A 16,393-nucleotide genomic window follows, 5' to 3' on the forward strand; every position below is an offset into this window, starting at 1 on the left:
AGGGTTTATTCCCCTCTTAGTCTGAGGTTAAAGAAAAACGGGAGTGAGAAAATGGAAATAGCACTTCTGTTTGAAGGGCTGGGCTTTTCCGAATTTGAAATCACAGGTGTCCATCTCAGGTCCTCCCGTTGGCTTCTGCACCTCTCACCCAGCCACAGTTATTTGCAGAGTGATGGCTCCGGGCCATTGCCACAGGGTCAGGCTGTGGGTCTGGGCTAGAGAGAGAGGAGATATCATCTTAGCAACGTCATGCTGCCTCACCCAGGGAGCAAGTGCATGGGGTTTCAGGCAGGGCAGAATTGGGGAAGAGAGAAGCTAGAAGGTGACGAGAGGCCTAAGGACCCTGCTAGTTCCTGTAGTCTGATACCCAGGTTGGTTGTCTAGCTCATCCCTAGGACAGGGAAGGGAACACAGAGCAGAGGTCCGTGAGGGGCACTGAGCCCAGGCAACGTGCCCATAGGAGCTGCTTCCTCCTTAGCCCAGCCCCGACCCTGGAAACCCCCAGCCCCATCTCGACTGTGTCATGTGGACATCCACCAGGTACACCGGTGAGCTCACAGTCCTTCTGCCCGCTTTGTAACGTTGAGGGTTTTAACCGTTTTCTCATACTCTTTCCCTCCCAGTTTCTGTTTGCTCTGTTCTGACCTCATCAGTTCTTGGGCTCAGCCAACCCGGGCTTTTTCTGCAAGTCCCCAAGACTGCCTGCCTGTGGGCTTCCTCTGGCTGCAGGGGGACCCAGCTTTGCCTGAGCAGGTGGGGCAGGCTGAAGTGCCTGGAGTTATCGCACATGCAGCAGCTGTCAGATATTAACGGGAAGGAGGTAGAAGAAACTGGCCCGGCTCCCTGACCCATCTGGTGGGACAACCCTGAGGAATGTTCTACGTGGTCTCCCAGAGTTCCCCAGTGTGATGGAGTCTCAGTTGTTCCAAATAGTGAACTTCTTATCATACACCCTGTATTCGCCTCCTTCCTTTCCTTGTCTCAGTTCCCCAACCTTACTGCTGCTTTGCAGAATTGCCTCCCACACCCAAGCCTTATCTCAGAGCCTGCTTCTGGGGCCGCTAAGCTGAGCCAGAACTCATGCCTTGTTTCCTGGTTCTGCCCTGATTGTTCCACCTGGGGTCTAGGCCCGATGTGGCTTGTCTTGCACTGTCATGGGCTCTTTTTCACTCCCTTCCTTACCTTGGATTTGTTTGACTTCTTGGGTCATGTCTGATTCAGGCTCCTCCAGGCAATGACCTGGTTGGACTCCCAAGACCCTCCCCTGGCCCATGTAGCTGGAATTCCTGCTGATTTTGGACCAGCCATTGCATGGAAGGATTGAAATCTTATTTTTAAGGGAAATATGAATAGAAAAAAAAAATTATCCTCTTGAGGGAGGGGTGAAGAGAATATGGAAAGGGCCATACCTCAGGCAAAATGTGTAGGGCGGTGTCTCTAGAGGATACCGGGACTGGTGGGCTAGGTTCTCTGCCTGCTGGGGCTGCTGTGCGTACTTTTTCTGGGTTTTTGGTACTGGTTCTGGAAATGGCCAATGGACTGAATTTATTGGGAAGTGGGGTGGGGCTCCCTCTCTTTATCTCATCACTGTTCCCGTTGGAGGCAGCAGTGTCTTGCTTGCGAAGAGGAAATCTAAAGCTGCAATGACAGCTTGTGTGGATGTTGGGCAGGTTGTTTAAGCTCACTATATCTCAGTGTCCGTGTCTGAAAAACGAGGTTCATCATGTAGCACCTCATAGCATAAATAAGTAAGAAATAAGAATAAATAAGAAAATGTGGAATGAGGAATAAATAAGAAAATGTGATGAAGTGCTTAACAGAATGCCTGGCATGCGGTAAGAGCTCCATAAATACTAGCTGTTGTTATTAACCTGGCGTGCACTACCTTGTTTTGTTCATTATCTTGCAATAGTTTATCTTCTTGCAGGCAGGAGGCGCAAGGCAGCGTCTTTCTTCCTCTTGGTGTCTATAGTATGTTCATATAGCAGGTGTCTAAAAAGATACATCGGTAGAGAAATATCAGGCAGGCTAACATCCCAGCTGTCTGGTCCTTGCTCTTCCTACTTGACCTTTCAGGCATGCCAAAGCTTGGTCTATTGCAGAATAATTCCAGTTGCAGAGAAGCCGTGTTAGTACTAGAGAGTTGTTAAAACACCCACTTATGGTGTGAGGCCACCTGGGGGTCAGGAGGCACATGAAGTTCCAATTATGGCCAGGGAGTCAGTCCCATCCCTGCATTCCTAAGGGATGCAGCCCTGTTACACTCCAGTCATTTTGCTGGCAGCTCTCCCCACCAACCCTGCCACTTGATCATGCTTAAACCCTAAGACAGCACAGGGGCTGGTCCTCCAGGGAAGACCAGGGCTGCTGTGGCGGTATTTTATGCTCCAGAGGTGCAAAAGTGTTTAAGCTGAACAAGTCACTTAAATGACAGCATTATCTGCTGCTTCCCCTTCAGTGTTCCAGGCAGATAAAGATAAAATAGCCGAGGTAATTGTGGAGATGGAGTGTCGCTGGCAAATGATCTGAGCACAAAGACCATTTCCAGAGACAGATGGAGTGGAGGCTCCGGTAATTTTTCTTGAATCATGTTTAAAGTGGCACAGCCTGAAAACCAATTCAGCAGGAGTGCTGCTTGAAGGGTCCAGGTTCACCTGAACTTTGAAAATATTAAAGCCTAGTGAAGCTTACAGGTGACAAAGAAAGGAAGCTATTCCCCAAATGACTGGCATAGCAGTGGTTTGGTGAGGGGAGCTTCAGAGTCATCTCCTGAGAAATTCCACTCACACAGCACGGGGTGCCCGAATCAGGCAAAACTGCCATCTTGGCCTGACTTGATTCTAGGGCCTGGAGATGGCATTACACAGATATGGGTGGGATCGGGAGAGTTCCCCAGGAGATCTCTTTGGTTTGCTCGGGGGCATCAAGACAATGAATTCTAGAAACCTGGCACTTTGGAGTTTGAATATGCTGGCAGTGTCCTTGGGCCCAGTGCCAGCTTCGTGGCAGTAGAGAAAGTGGTTGGGGACTTCTCTTAAGTCACTCTCAACCTGCTAATGAAGGAAGTAATGGGCTCTGAAGGTAAAATGACAACATTTTACAGAATACTCTGTAGCTATTGAAAACCATGTTGTAGAAAAACCGTCTAATGACTTGGGAGAAGGTTAATGATACATTGTGAGGGAAAAAAGCAGGCCACAAAACAGCATGCAAGGGTGCTCCCAGCTTTTGTTTAAAAAATTACTTACACACTCACATATGCAAAGAAAAAATAACTGAAAAGACAGAAATACATGTTTTTAGATTTTCATCTTTGATATGTTCTTCATTTTCCAAATTTTCTACAATGGGCATATATTTCTTTCGTAATGAGAAAAAAGGATATTAGAATTATATCTTACATTCATATGGTATTTATAATTTTCAAGATTTTTAATATATAGGCTTTCTTTTTTGAGACAGAGTCTCACTTTGTTACTTAGACTGGAGTGCAATGGCTCAATGTCGGCTCACTGCAACCTCTGCCTCCTGAGTTCAAGTGATTCTCCTGCCTCAGCCTCCCGCATAGCTGGGACTACAGGCGCGTGCTACCACACCCGGCTATTTTTTTTTTTTTTTTTTTTTTTTTTTTTTTTTAGTAGAGATGGGGTTTCACTGTGTTAGCCAGGATGGTCTCAATCTCCTGACCTTGTGATTTACCCACCTTAGGCTACCAAAATGCTGGGATTATAGACGTGAGCCACTGTACCTGGCAATATATAAACTTTCATTTGATCTTCATAACAGTTCTGTGAATTGGGTAGGGCAGTTATTTACATTTTACAGATGAGGAAACTGAGGTTCAGAGCAAATTAGGGATTTGAATAATGTGTTGCCTGGCTTGTAAGCTACTGAGCTGGGGCCAGAACCCAAATCTTGTACAATCTAGGTTAGCGTTCTTTCCATTGCATATAAGGAGTATTGAGATAAACCAATCAACAAAATCTACTGCCTCATAACTGAGGTCCTAACTGTGTCACTTCTCCCAGGAACACTTGCCCTGATCTCCTTTCTGAGACCAGCTTCCTTGTAACATGCTCTCTGACACATAGTAGGTGTACAATAGACGATGTCTATTATTGTCAGGAAAACCCAAGCCTAAATCTCAGGGCTGGGGGGAGTAGATTTAAAACTCAAAATAACTGGTTTTGAGAACTGAGTTTGTTCATTTCTGTGTTGTGCAATAAGGGTAGTTATTGCCTATTTAAATTTTCTGACCCTGAAATGAAGTCGGGGAAGATATCAGAGGTGTCTCTTGCATTGACTAGACTCTAGCCACTAGGGTGGTGGTTTCCATGACAGTGTGTGAGGGACACTGGGGAGAGACATCTTCTAGGGAATGTGTATTTAAATGACTTGGGAATCATTTCGAGATTTTTTTTTCTTTTTTAAGATGGAGTTTTGCTCTTGTCACCCAAGCTGGAGTGCAATGGTGCGATCCTGGCTCACTGCAACCTCAGCCTCCCGGGTTCAAGCTACTCTCCTGCCTCAGTCTCCTGAGTAGCTGGGATTACAGGCATGAACCACCATGCCCAGCCAATTTTGTATTTTTAGTACAGATGGGATTTCTCTATATTGGTCAGGCTGTTCTCTAACTCCGGACCTCAGGTGATCCACCTGCCACTTGAGTGGGGATTTGGATGAACTTGGAGATTCCCTCCACCTCTAACTCCACTCATGTTCTTGAGTTTAATTAGCTGGGGAGATACAACTGCTACCCACGAAATTATTCAAGAATGTTCCAGAGTAGGATGCAATCCAGTGCTACATTTGGTGGCTGAGACTATATGTGACTCTGGGTAAGGGAAAGACCAGGGTGGATGGAAGGACAGGGGGAAGGGTGAATGCTCTGGGGCAGGCAGTGGCAGCACGAGGACTGGATATCAGGAGGGTCCGCAGCTCGGGGATTGGGCACAGATAAAGTTTTTCTTCGAGTTCTAGAAGAGGCCTGAACCTGTCATCATTAATTTGTCATGGAGTGATCGATCACCCAGTGTATTCCAGGCACTGAGCTGGGTGCTAAGTGTGTTATGTGAGCAGAACATGCCCAATCCTTGTCCTCATGGAGTTCACAGTCTTCTGAGGGAAACAGACAGCAGTCAGATCATTACACAAATGAATAAGGAACCACAAAGGGTAATAAAGGATGGAATGGAAATAAACATGCTTCTTTGGAAGCACATAACAAAGGAATCTTACCTTTGGGCTTGCTGTGGGTTGCTCTCTTCAAAGTTGTTTAAGCTGAGATATGAGTGATGGGTTGATGTTACCTGGTTAAAGATGGCCAAAGAGTTTCCAGATAGAGGGGTGAGCATGTGCAAAGGGCCTGTGGTAGGAAAGAGCACATGGAATTCTGGGGAGTAAGAAGGGCAGGATGGCTAGCATGGGGAGCAAAGCAGGAAAGCAGCTCAGGCAGAGCTGGAGAGGAAGCCTGGGGCCAGACCATGCAGAGTCTGATTGTGGGGGACCATACTTCTCAGTTTTGCCAAGGACAGTATTGGTTTATTCTTGTTTCCCTAGCAAACTAGGAATCGTGTCTTGGTTTGGATGACAGAATATATGGCCACCTTCCTAGGTCACATGAAGGATTTAGTTCTTCTGGAAATTGGGAAGTGGCTAAAGGGTTTTTTAGCAGATGAGATTCTCCCATGACAGAATCAGATTCAAGTTTCCCTGGCAACTCTGCCTGCAGTGAAGAGGGTGGATTGGAGGGGTCAAGCTTGCAGGTGATTGCTAATGATCAAAAAAAGTCTTTCATTAGCAGTAGAGAGAACTACTCCCTTCCATTACACCCTCCCAAAGAAAGTTCCAGAACTCAGGGTTAGAAGAAGACCTCTCTCCAGCCATGAGTTGGGTGAATTTAGATCTCCCTGGTGTCTCATTGCCAGGTGACTATGTGACTCACAGTCTCAGTGTGAGTGGAGCCCTAACACGATTTCCCGAGAGACCAGGGCCTTCACACCTGTTCCAGAAAAAACACACATTGGTCTCACTAAAATGTCACCCATAGGCCAGCTAGCATATGACTGTCCCTCAAAGGCACCAGCTGCAGGGATCTGATGCCATCCCAGAGCTGCCTTATTGATACTATTGATGGGTAAGGGCATGGCAGTGGGCACTCATTTTCCTAGAGCTTTCTCTCTCTCTCTACCCCCCCATCCCGCCCCCACCCTCCCTGTCTCTCCCTGACAATCCCCTGCCTCTCTGTCTCTCTTTCTGGAGCTTTTACTTTGAGTCTATGTTAAAGCACTCTCATTACCCCACCCGCTAGCCTGTTAAAAGTGCCTGGGCTTGGCTGCTTTTTCAAAGCATCTCAGTTCTTTCCTCTTGCTTGGTGAAATGAAAACAGAGTTATTCTAGTGGAACATTTTACATTAGATGCAATCTAAGAAAACAGCTTACAGAGCCAAGGGCTCCTTTGGAAGCGGCCGGGGCTTGGAGTTGGGAGAGACATGGGGGGCGGGGGAGCAGGTTGAGCAGAGCGGGGTGGGGAGGGTGGGGCAGAGCCTGTGACGGTCTCCAGGAGCTTGGGTGGCACCAAGATGAGTCACACAAATTGATGCCCCTTTTTAATGCTTTTATTTACTGGCATTTAATTTTATTTTTAGTCCAAAATTTTGTAGCTCCTTAACAAGGTGCCTGTCTCTTTTCACCTCCCTTTTCTGCCCCCATCCTTCCTGCTCGTAATGGTTTTTTTTTTTTTTTTTCATGTTTTGACTGCTTTCCTAACCCCAGCTGAAGATTCCATTTTCTCTGACACCCACCTCCCATGCATCTTTGGGTTGTAAATGAACCATCTAGAGGCAAGAAACAAAGGTTTCTAGCTAATCTCCCTCTTAATGCTGGGGCGCAGAGGCCTGTGAGTTTTCAGCTCAGCCTAATAGGAAATCAAGGGCATGTCCAGCTCTGAACAATGACTGAGTCCCCTGGAGCCATCTCGCAGTTCTATTCCCAACAGAACCAGAGTTACTGACTCTGCCTTATATAAGTTAGCATCAAACTGAGCCCCTGAGTCCCTCTCCTTTAATCCTCCCAATTCACAGGAGGGACCGAAGTCCAGAGACATGGCATGGGGGAGATGAATTCACACACTCCGGGTGCCTGCCGGATTCCTAGTCCAGGGCTCCTTTTTTAAAAATCTCCCTGGTCTGATTGCCAGAGAACTATCCATTGCCCAGTCTCAGGGTGAATGGAGCCCTAACATGATTTCCAAAAAGACCAAGGCCTTCATATCTGGAACAAACACACATAAGTCTCCCCAGATGTCACTCATAGGCCACGAGAACACAGTTGAGAATGTCTCATCAGGGCCATTCATCTAAGGCGCCAGCTGTGGGGATATGATGTCATCTCTATTGATGAAGAAGGGAGCCCCCAGGGCATAATCACCTTGACCTCTTCTTGTGGCATCAGTCCAAGGACCTCAGGAGACCCTATGGGACCCTGCAGGACTCGTTCTAATTGTCTTCTTAATGGAGAGAGTTAGAGCCACATACTTAGCTGGGAGAGTAGCTAAGTATGTGGGTCTAGACCAGGCATCCCCAAACTGTGGCCCGCAGACTGCATGCGGCCCCCTGAGGCCATTTATCCAGCCCCCCGCCACACTTCAGGAAGGGGCAGCTCTTTCATTGGTGGTCAGTGAGAGGAGCACAGCATGTGGCGGCCCTCCAACGGTCTGAGGGACAGTGAACTGGCCCCCTGTGTAAAAAGTTTGGGGACGCCTGGTCTAGACAAAATGCTGCAGATGCCCACAGGGCCAGGCCAGTCATGTACATGGGGAATGGTGAGGACTGTGGTAAACAAATGCTGCTTGTCTCAACTAAAAGAGGCATGGACTGCTGAGCGCCAGCCTATTTATGGCTGATGCAGCGGAAGGAGGGTCCGGGATAGCCCGATTGCTGACTTTTCAGGAGGGACCAGAAGTCTGGGCTTCTTAACATATAAAATCTGATTTAAAAAATATTGTCCCTGTTAAAATATAAAACCCTGGGTTGGTCAGAGCCAATTTCTTGCGTAGCTTGCACTCAGGCTGTTCTTACGTGTATTGCGGGCAGTTTCTGCTCTGGACACCTGGACGAATCTGGGTGAGGTGATAGGAGCAGGGAGCAGAGGCGAAGGATGCCAAGTGCTGCCATGTACTCAGCCCTTTCCCCCATGTTTCCTCTTCTGCCTCACCCCTTCAACAACTTTCCCATGAAGGAAAAAAATTATACCAGAAGAATGCTGTGCAGCTTCTGTTTTTAGAGTAGAGGGCTACACTTAATCCCAGTGGAATTAAATCCACCCTACTCCGCTAGCAAGGGGCTAGGAGGCATCATGATGCAGGACCAGACACAACCCTCTATATCCAGCTTAATTAAAAAAAAGCCACTCAACCAGAAAAAGCAAGCAACCCCACTAAAAAGTGGGCAAAGGACTTGAACAGACATTTTTCAAAAGAAGACTTATAGGTGGCCAACAAACGTATGGAAAAAATGCTCGACATCACTAATCATCAGAGAAATGCAAATCAAAACCACAGTGAGATATTGTCTCACATCAGTCAGAATGTCTATTAAAGTCAAAAAACCAAAACAAAATTAAACACCAAACCAGGTGTTGGTAAAGATATGGAGAAAAGGGAATGCTTATGCACTATTGGTGGGAAGGTAAATTAGTTCAACTCTTAAGGAAAATAGTAAAATTTCTCAAAGAACTAATAACAGAACTACCCTGAGATCCAGCAATCCCACTATTGGGTATCTACCTAAGGGAAAAGAAATCATTTTATCAAAAACATACCTGCACTCATATGTTTAACACAGCACAACTCACAATAGCAAAGTCATGGAATCAACTTGTATTCATCAATAGATGATTGGATTTAAAGTATGTGTATGTACACCATAGAATGCTATACAGCCATAAGAAGGAATGAAATCAGCTGGGCACCGTGGCTCACACATGTAATCCACGCACTTTGGGAGGCTGAGGCAGGTGGATCATGAGGTCAGGAGTTAGAGACCAGCCTGGCCAATATGGTAGAACCCTGTCTTTACTAAAAATACAAAAATTAGCTGGGCATGGTGGCAGGTAACTGTAGTCCCAGCTATTTAGGAGGCTGAGGCAGGAGAATCGCTTGAACCCTGGAGGCAGATGGTGCAGTGAGCCAAGATTATGCCACTGCACTCCACCCTGGGTGACAGAGCGAGACTCTGTCTCAAAAAAAAAAAAAAAAAAAAAAAAGAATGAATGAAGTCATGTCTTTTTCAGCAACATGAGTGGAACTAGAGGCCATTATCCTGTGTTCTCATTTGTAAGTGGGACCTAAATAATAGGTACACATGGACATGTAGAGAGAATAGTAGACATTGGAGACTCCAAAAGGTGGGAAGCTGGTGGGGGCGATGAGGGATGAAATGCTACCTGCTGCATACACTGTGCACTATTCGGGTGACAGGTACCCTGAAAGTCCAGACTTCACCAGTATGCCATATATCCACCGAACACAAGTGCACTTTTATCACCTAAATCTATTTTAAAAAAATTAAAAACATAGGGAAGAAAAGACAAAAACAATATGAGAAAAGTAGTTGCTGCTTATCGAGTGCTTACTGTATACCAGGCATTATATTAGGTCATTTAAGCCTCACAGTGACCATATGGTATAGATTTCTTTTTTGAGACAGGGTCTGATATGGTTAGGTTTTGTTTCCCCACCCAAATCTCATCTTGAATTATAATCCCCATGTGTTTTGGGAGAGACCAGGTGGAGGTAATTGAATCGTGGGAGCAGTTTCTCTCATGCTGTTCTCATGGTAGTGATTTCTCATGAGATCTGATGGTTTTATAAGGGGCTCCCCTCCCTTTGCTTGACACTTCTCCTTCCTGCTGCCCTGTGAAGAAGGTGCCTTGCTTCCCCTTCACCTTCCACCATGATTGTAAGTTTCCTGAGGCCTCCCCAGCCATGCTAAACTGTGAGACAATTAAACCTCTTTCCTTTGTAAATTACCCAGTCTCAGGCAGTTCTTTAGAGCAGTATGAAAATAAATTAATACAGGGTCTCACTCTGTCATTCAGGCTGGAGTGCAGTGGCTCCATCACAGCTCACTGCAGCCTCCTTCCCAGGCTCAAGTGATCCTCTTGTCTCAGTCTCCCAAGTGGCTGGGACTACAGGTGCATGCCACCTGTATTTTTTTTTTTTCCACAAAGACAGGGTTTCACCAGGTTGCCCAGGCTGGTCTCAATCTTCTGAGCTCAAGCAATCCACCTGCCTCGGCCTCCCAAGGTGCTGGGATTATAGGTATGAGCCACAGTGGTCAGCCTGGCATATATTTTATTATCATGAGAAATTAAGGCTCAAAGAAGTTAAATAACTTGTTCAAGAACTCACAGTAAGTGGCAGATGTGCAGGCACACACAAACCACACACACTCTGCATACAGACACATAAAACTTTCAAAAGCTGTTCTATTTTGGTTTCCAGGCCTCTTATAAAAAAGCTATTTTCATGTCTTGCAGTTTTTCATTAGTGATTACCGTCTTGGATGAGCTCACCTTTCCCATGAACTGCAGTTTACTGGCTGGGCAAAGGTATCAGCCAGTTTGGTTGTGGCTTTATTCTCTGTCCCAGCTCCAAGGAAGAAGTGCTCAGACTGGGAAACAACCCAGCCCGTCTTTGTGGCAGCCAGAAAGCTGGCAGCAAGTGACAAGTGAACAGGGAACAAAAGTACAAGAGTTATTTCCCTTTCTTTCTTTCTTTTCTTTTCTTTCTTTCTTTCTTCTTTCTTTCTTTCTTTCTTTCTTTCTTTTCTTTCTTTCTTTCTTTCTTTCTTTCTTTCTTTCTTTCTTTCTTTCTTTCTTTTCTTTCTCTTTCTTTCTCCACTCCCCTTCCTCCCTTCCTCTTCCCCTCCCTCCTCTTCCTTCCTTCCCTCCTTCCTTTCCTTTCCTTTCTTTTCTTTTTTGACAGGGGCTTGCTCTATCACCCAGGCTGGAGTGCAGTGACATGATCTCAGGTCACTGCAGCCTCAACCTCCCGGCTCAAGCAGTCCTCACACCTCAGCCTTCCATGTAGCTAAGACCACAGGTTGTAGCATCGTACCCAGCTAGTTTTTGTTTGTTTATTTTTTGGTAGAGATAGGGGTCTCATTATGTTGCCCAGGATGGTGTTGAACTCATGGGCTCAAGCAGTTCTCCTGCTTCAGCCTTCCAAAGTGCTGGGATTACAGGCATGAGCCACTGCACCTTGATAACTCATCTCTTTTCCTTTCTGCCCTTTCCTTTGGGCCTAGGCCAGGCCTTCTGCTCTTGTTCCTGTCCCTTTCCCCACTGACAAAATGGGATAGGCCTGCTCTGTCCCTTCCTCAGCCTCAGCTGCAAGCCTCTGTGAATGAGCTGCAGCTCAGGAGAGAATGTCTGTCATATTTTTGCAAAGGATGTACAATTTTTTAAATAGACAAATCAATTTATCTTAAAAATCATGTATTTGCTGGGAACAGAAGTTGCCCAGAGTTAGCTTAGGTAAGAAAGAGTATTTAAAACTATGGCCCTTCTGGAATCTAAGTAAAATCTGGCCATTTTAGCCACAGAATGGTGGGCATCAGGCTACTCCCAGGACGGCAGTAGCTGCAGGGTTCCTGACCTTGGCATTGGAGTTTTGCCATTAACTCCACAGCTACACTCTACATGTCAATGTTGTATCTGCTCTGCTCCCATCTGGGGCTGAATCTCAAACTTTCCATTGCAAATTCCTGGGAGAGGCACATCAAAGGCCATCCCACTGGGCCAGGTGACCATCACTGATTGAATCAGCTGTGGACAGGGGGCCCCAAAATGTTTGGTGCTCTTTATCATTTTACTGTAATGTTACTACTACAGCTAAGAGGAGATCAGAATGCCCAGAATGAGTGAAGGCACCCAGAAACATCAGGCATTTTTTTTCCTGATAAATCTTGAACATGTTTGGAGTTTGTTTTTCCAGTGCGTGGCCCCAAATGTCTCCACTCTAAATTTTTAAAAACTCTAAAATTTTAAATTTAATTAAACAAAATCACAATATGTACTTACTTATGCTGATGCCAAGTGATACCCTCTCCCTGGGACAAAATAACAACAGAAAAGAATCTGGGAAGAAATCAGAAGGCAGACGGCAGAGCATCAGGCTTCTAACCTGTCAAGGATAGGAGACATCAAGGTCTAAATCTCAACTCAGACCCTGGACTGTCCTAATTCATTTTGGCAAAAATGATGGCAGAGATATAGAATGCAAGAGATCTTTGTGGCAAACCTCTGAATCTGGAATAGTAACATCTTGAAATGAAGTAGACGAGAGCACCCAGGACAGTGACTGGCACGTAACAGAAGCTCAGTTAGTGATGATGTAAATTGTGACGTAACTCCTGAAGGCAGGGATCACCATATACCTAGACCTAAGTGCAAAATACGGTTGTTAACGGAATAGCTGATGCTGCACCGTGGCCCAATGAGAGTAGAAAATGCATGGGAGGGACTTGGTGAAAAAAAAAGAGAGACAGGCTGGATGGAAAGAAGAACTGGAAAGAAATGAACTTGGCAGCTTTTAGAAGACACTAGGGATACCATCTCAGGCTCATCATTATCACTCTGGGGGGGGATGTGTGGGTACCTATTTTTTAACTTAATTTTTTACTGAGGTAAAACATACATATAAAATTTGCCATTTTTACTATTTTTAAGTGTACAGTTAAGTGCTAATATGTATATTTGTATTCTATTTTTTCCCTTCATCCCTCCTCCCTTTTACCCTTCCTGGCCTCCCATAACCACTGATCTACACTCTGTCTTCAAGAGATCCACTATTGATTGATTGACTGAGATAAAGTCTTGCTCTCTTGCCCAGTCTGGAGTGCAATGGGACGATCTCAACTGACTCCAGCCTCCGCATCCTGGGTTCAAGTGATTCTCCTGGTTCAGCCTCCATAGCAGCTGGGATTACAGGTGCCCACCACCATGCCTGGCAAATTTTTATATTTTTAGTAGAGATGGGGTTTCACCATGTTGGTCAGGATGGTCTTGAACTCCTAACCTCAGATGATCCACCAGCCTCAGCCTCCCAAATTGCTGAGATTACAGGGATAAGTCACTGCCCGGCAAGAGATCCCCTTTTTAAACTCCCACACATGAGTTAGAACATGCAATATTTGTCTTTCTGTGCTTAGTTTATTTCACTTAACATAATGACCTCCAGTTCCATCCATGTTACTGCAAATGACAGGATTTCATTCTTTTTTATGGCTGAATAATATTCCATTCTGTATATATACCTCTTTTTTTTTTTGAGAGGGAGTTTCGCTCTTGTTACCCAGGCTGGAGTGCAATGGCGCGATCTCGGCTCACTGCAACCTCCGCCTCCCGGGTTCAGGCAATTCTCCTGCCTCAGCCTCCTGAGTAGCAGGGATAACAGGCACGCGCCACCATGCCCAGCTAATTTTTTGTATTTTTAGCAGAGACGGGGTTTCACCATGTTGACCAGGATGATCTCCATCTCTTGACCTCGTGATCCACCCGCCTCGGCCTCCCAAAGTGCTGGGATTACAGGCTTGAGCCACTGCGCCCAGCCCTATACCTCTTTTTTTTTTTTTTTTTTTTTTAAATCAATTGATCCATTGATGGGCACTTAGGATGAATTCATATTTTGGCTTTTGTGACTAGAACTGCAATAAACATGGAGTGCGGACATCTCTTTGCTATGCTAATTTCCTGTCTTTTGGATATACAGCCAGTAGTAGAATTGCTGGATCATATAGTAATTCTATTTTTAGTGTTTTGAGGAAACACCATAGTGTTCTCTATCGTGGTTGTACAAATTTCCATTCCCACCAACAGTGTATGGGTTCTCCTTTTTCCACAACTTTTTTCAGCATCTGTTATTGCCTCTTCTGGATATAAGCCATTTTAAATGGGGTGACGTGATATCTCATTGTGGTTCTGATTTGCATTTCTCTGATGATTAGTGATGTTGAGCATTTTTTTCATATGCCTGTTGGCCATTCGTCTATCTTCTTTTGAGAAATGTCTGTTTAGATCTTTTGCCCATGTTTTAATCAGATTACTTGGTTGTTTGCTATTGAATTCCTTGAGCTCCTTATAAATTCTGTGTACAGCCATGGATGAGAGCCACTGGTTTTAAAAATCATTCTGAATCTGCTCTAATTATGTCCACGAACTTCTAGGGGTTTGTGATTTTCCTGAACCCACAGGTATTATAAGGAGACCACTTAAATGTGGATTTACAAGTTGGCACCGTCTAATTGGTTCATCATAATGATCAATGATCAGAAATGTTTTGGGGCGTTTGTGGAGTCCTGATAAGTAAGCAACAATGAGGAAGGTGATCCAGGTCAGGGGTGGTGGGGGACAATTATTCTGAGAGATGGCTAACCACAAACAACCCACTGGCACAGCATCCCGTTCCCAAATACCTCGCTCCACATGTGGCCCAGCAGCATGACCTTATCTGCACACAGCCCCTCCAGTATGACCCCATAAAACTTCCCTGCAGCCTTTGCCTCTTTGCCAATAGCCCCTTCTTTGCTGTGCTGCCCATGGCTATTTACTTTCCCTCTAATAAACTTGCTTTCTTCAACTCATTTCTATTTTGGTAAATTCCGTTACCAGCCTTGATGCCAGTCCCAGCCAGTTGCCACCCACCACAGTTTCTAGCTTCTGAGGGAGATGGGGAAGAGCGATGAATGATAGAAGAGCCTCACTCATTGAACACGTGCCATAGCCCCAGCTGTGCCAAGGATCCAGTGTCTGTGGCAGTCAGTGCTCAGTCCTTGCAACAAGCCTTGAAGTGAGTCCTATTATACAGATGAAAATTATTTATAGATGAGGAAATGGAGCTAATGTGGCTAAGTATGACTTGAAACATTGGCTTAGATCACCCCACCAGTCTGGCTCATGTGAGGAGAGAGAGGTAGGAGCTATGTAGGGAATCATTTTAAATGCAAAATAAATGATGGTGAGTTTGAAAAACCTTGATGTGTGTCTATGTTCAGAGCTTAAGAAAAGCCTCAAAAAGTGCAAAATAGCCTTTTTACTGTAAACCAAAAAGTACCTGAGACAGGTCTAAATCAATTAAGAAGTTTATTTTGCCAGCGTTTAGGATGATGACCCGTGACACAACCTCAGAAGGTCCTGAGAACATATGCCCAAGGGGTTACAGCCTGATTTAATAAGTTTTAGGGAGACGTAAGACATCAAGCAATACATGCGAAGTATGCATTGGTTTGGTCCAGAAAGATGAGCTATCTTGAAGGGGGTTCGGGGAAATGTTGAGGGTTGGTGCAGCTTCCAGGTCGCAGGTGGATTAAAGATTTTCTGACTGGCAATTTGTTGTTGAAAGAGTTGATTTATCATCTAAAGACCTAAAATCATTAGAAAGGACTGTCTGGGTTAAGATAAGGAGTTGTGGAGTCCAAGGTTATTATGTAGATGAAGTCTCATAGGTGGCTGCCACCTTAGAGGTAATAGATAGCAAATGTTTTCTATTCAGATCTTTAAAAGATGTTAGACTCTGGGCTAATCTCTTCAGGATCAGAAAAAGACCTGGAAATATAAGGGAATTCTCTATATAATGTACATTTCTTCCCCTCATGAGACAATGTTGCAGGGCCATTCAAAATATGTCAAAGCAATATATTTTAGAGTACAATACTTTGATTTCTTTCAGGGTCTGATTTATTTAGATTTGAATATTTAATTATTAGATTTAATTTATTTAGATTATTAGATCATTTACATTTTTAGATATTATTTAGATTTTGATTTATTTAGATTTAAGAACAAAAATTTATTTTTTATTTTAAAACATAAATAGAGATGACGTTTCCCTATATTGCCCAGGCTGGTCTCGAACCCCTGGGCTCAAGTGATCATCCCACCTTGGCCTCCCAAAGTGCTGGGATCACAGGCATGAGCCATCATGCCCAGCCTTTTAAGAATGCAAATCTGTTAAAAAGATTTATTTAATCCGGAGTAGCTATGGGTTGTTAAGTGTTTTTCTTAATCAATGAACAAAGAAGTAGGAGGTTTGTGAAAACTGACTTAGGGGTTAGAAACTTCATCATGTATAAAAATCTTCATATTAATAATAATAGCAGTAGAAATACTAATTTGCTAGGTGCATCCACTTTGTGGCAGCATTTCGTGAAGCACCTTACAAGTATTATGTCAAATAATTCTTATAATGATCCTATATCTGACATAAGAAGTAAAAATGTCCCCCTTTTTGCAATCAAAGGAAATGCAGCCCAGAGTGATTAAATGGTTTTCCTGGCTGGGCAAGGTGGCTCATGCCTGTAATCCCAGCACTGTGGGTGGCTGAGGTCGGAGG

Source organism: Saimiri boliviensis, chromosome 12 (assembly GCF_048565385.1).
Source record: "Saimiri boliviensis isolate mSaiBol1 chromosome 12, mSaiBol1.pri, whole genome shotgun sequence".
NCBI classification, from domain to species: Eukaryota; Metazoa; Chordata; class Mammalia; order Primates; family Cebidae; genus Saimiri; species Saimiri boliviensis.